This window comes from Rhagoletis pomonella, unplaced genomic scaffold (assembly GCF_013731165.1).
Source record: "Rhagoletis pomonella isolate Grant_MI unplaced genomic scaffold, Rhpom_1.0 Rhpom_scaffold_00013, whole genome shotgun sequence".
Lineage (NCBI taxonomy): Eukaryota > Metazoa > Arthropoda > Insecta > Diptera > Tephritidae > Rhagoletis > Rhagoletis pomonella.
In genome coordinates, this window is record NW_023458567.1 from 1,278,910 (window position 1) to 1,282,184 (window position 3,275).

The following is a 3,275-nucleotide window of genomic DNA, read 5'->3' on the forward strand; positions in this document are numbered from 1 at the left end:
TATAAAACGTACCATATGGTACAATTGTCACAAACGAAATGCAAACGTTTCTCGTTGGGGAAAATGACAGTGAATCTTACAATTTGTTTCTGACTATGTACAAAACTGTACAAAACCACAAATGATATGATGATCGATGAGCAAATGGGAATTGTTTGGTACAGTTTATTTTCGTACCCTGACTTTAAGCCAGCGAATAAGCAAAGAAGTTACCACTTCCTCCGAGTACGGCGATTCCATTAGCTTTTAATGTGCAACTCCAACGTAGGTTTCTATGAATTCATATTTGAAGAGAAAATTTAATAAATTAAACTTCACTTGTGAATGTTACTTCATACCGCCGTTTAAAAAGTCCACGTAATTGCATACTTTTAGGCATTTTATCGACTTTTTTAGAGCCAGTTTCTCAGGACACCGTTAAATCTCACTGTTATATAAACAAAGTTTAAACTCAGTTTAGCCAATCAAATGCCGGCCAGCTGTTAAATATACTTAAACTTAAAATAATGGCCCTGAACAGGTGGATCTAAGAAATCACATGAACGTAGTTGAAACTGTGAAAGAAATACTAGTTTAGTAGACTCGCCAAGACTCAAGTGTAAGCGATGAAGAAGAAACCGTTCTTTGTGGAATTCGTTCCAGGCTCAATTTTACTAAGTTATTCTCTAAGAAATAGAAAAAATATGGATAAGAGCGGTATGTATATCAGCTTTGAATTATCCCCAGCCTGATAATGTACGAACTGCTATAATTCATTACTTTTATGATTCAAATTAGCATGAACACAAACGTGTAGCCAGAAGTCTGTGGAAGTTTCCAACTAAACAAATAAGCATTAAATGAAATTTACGCCATAAATTTGCATAAATAAATACCTAATAGAGACGCATTTGTTTGTTATTGTTTAGTTACAATTAGCTCACATGCCACATTAGGTATGGCAAGCAATAAATCAATTAGCTACGACCATTTCACAGAATGCAAGCCACAGCCAATTACACGCAACATCAGCGTGTTGCAAATGCATGAATTTAAAAGCGAATGCATCTCTGCTGGTGTGTGCATGTTGATATCTGCGGGGATGTGTGTGTGTGTGTGTGTTTGCGGCCTGCAACTGTCAACACTTGCGTCCCCGCCGAATACTTTTCGCTCGTCAAATGCGAATTATGATAATACGAGACATTTATTGGCAAGAGTTAATTGTGGCAAACAGCTGGTGGCTGATAGCTACTGGCGCTGTGCGATGAGTTATCGACAGCTGTTGCAACAAGTAATGCAATGAGCGTTGGCGTTGCAACAGCCGCATATTTGCTATAAATAATTTCAATTTTATAGCAGTTCAGTGGCTGATGGCCTGAATGTGCTATTTATTTTGCTGTAGGTCACAAGGCTATGCACACACACACACACACAGGATATATTTTCGAAAATTCAATTACGAATAAATTAATTTTTGAACAACAAATAATGAAGCGAAATGGAATTAATTGACGCCGGTTAGCTTGACTGGTTCCTAATTGATGAATCAACTTTTAATTAAAAGCATAAATAAGCGCTTCCATGGAAATGCTTAGCACCACTAACTATGTAAGTGCATCTGAATATATATTTAGCGATAACGAATGCCAGTAATATTCTGAGAAAAGGTTGCAGGCGCTTAAAATGTGTAGACGCTGGAGATTTTTGCATTTTGCGCTTCAAATTTCTGCAGCTGCTTTTCCACTTTGCGGCTGCTTATAAATTCATTTATTCCATTAGGTCGAAAAATATTTAACAATTTTTCATTTCAATGCATTCACTGACTTTAATTCACACATGAATGGGTCAGTTGCTTTCTCGGTGCAAACGCCAACTTAAATGTACACCAACACACGCACACTTGCTATTTTCAAAAACCGACTTGTGGATTTTAAATCCAGTTTATTTATTCATTAAAAAAAATCACATCAGAAACCTTAGAAATTTACAATTTAAACTAAAAACTGTGTGTGGAGTGGTGCAAAACTTTTGTGGCATGCAACTTAGCAAACTTGCTACACTTCTACTTCCATTTTCTGGACATTGCAACTCACCCCTCCGCATGAAGAAAAGCGCAAAAAACAGTTGTGATGAAGGGACGTTGAGTGAGGGTGGAAAATCCGAGAAATAGTTTGCTTAACTAGCAAATGCAGAACAAAAGAAGCGTTAGAAGAGCGTACAGCTGCGAAAGACAAGCGGAAATTAGCGTAAGGAAATGAGTAACCAATCGTTGATGAAACAAGCCGATGTTAAGTTCGCATGCCCTACGGCGGCTGGCTGACTGACTGACTGACACAGCAGTGAGAAGCTAACAAATTTTTGCTTTAAAAGACAAACATGCAGATAAAACTTTGGCCGGAAGCGAAGAAGGTAGAAAAACAAGATTATAACTGCTACAGCAAAAAACACATATAAGACTTGTTAAGTCCGCCAGCGAGCAAATAATGTTAATACTCTGCTGTTGCAGAAATACAAGTTTATAACTTCCACGTGCAAGCAATGTGAAAATAAAGCATACATTTTAGCTTGTCACACAAGCTTCATGCGAGCGCCTAAAAGTAGGCAGTGCTTTTAGTGCACTTGTGATTTCGTTAAATTTTCTTTAGTTAGTTGGCGATAGAAATTTGAACCAATAAGGGCCAGTTTAAACTGAGTTTAAATTGAACAGCTGGCTGACATTTCATTGGCTGAATATTGGTTGTTGCTGGAGTGACAGTAGTTGGTCAGATATAAATCTGGGTCGTTCCGGTTACGTAGACGTGGGAATATTGGTATGGAATATTTTTTGGTATTTCTACTGACTTGTCCAAAAGCAGCAGTTTGTTGGTGGTATTTTAGAAATAAAAAAAAACCATTCTTCTTCAGCTAATTTAACTGTAAAATGTAAAATGTAATTAGGTTTGTTCGTCGAAAATCTAGCAAGAATTATCCAACACTCAAAATATCAGAGAGTAAGAAAAAATTCTCTCAAATTCTCTCTCATGTTGAGAAACTTGCAAATTTCTGCACGAACCCAAATTTGCAGGAATTTGCAAGTTTCGCTGCCAGCTGGCGTCCACGGTTGCATTTCAAACATAAAAAATTTTTATAGAATTTTTAAAATTCTTTCGGATGGCCAAAAATAGGATATACATGTATATTTCTTGTTGTTCTGACTTTCTTTGACATACAGTTCAATTTCTTCATCGTACTAGCTGTCGGGTTTCTTAAATCGCCTCTGGTTGCAATTGCATTCCGATTGCGAATACCATTTTTTT

General features: G+C 36.9%; 1 protein-coding gene across 1 annotated transcript in view; it reads left to right on the top strand.

The window, feature by feature from the left end:
* Positions 1–3,275, top strand: part of LOC118748449 (cell wall integrity sensor MID2-like) — a 107,805-nt gene that overhangs the window by 83,465 nt on the left and 21,065 nt on the right. The window lies entirely within an intron of this gene.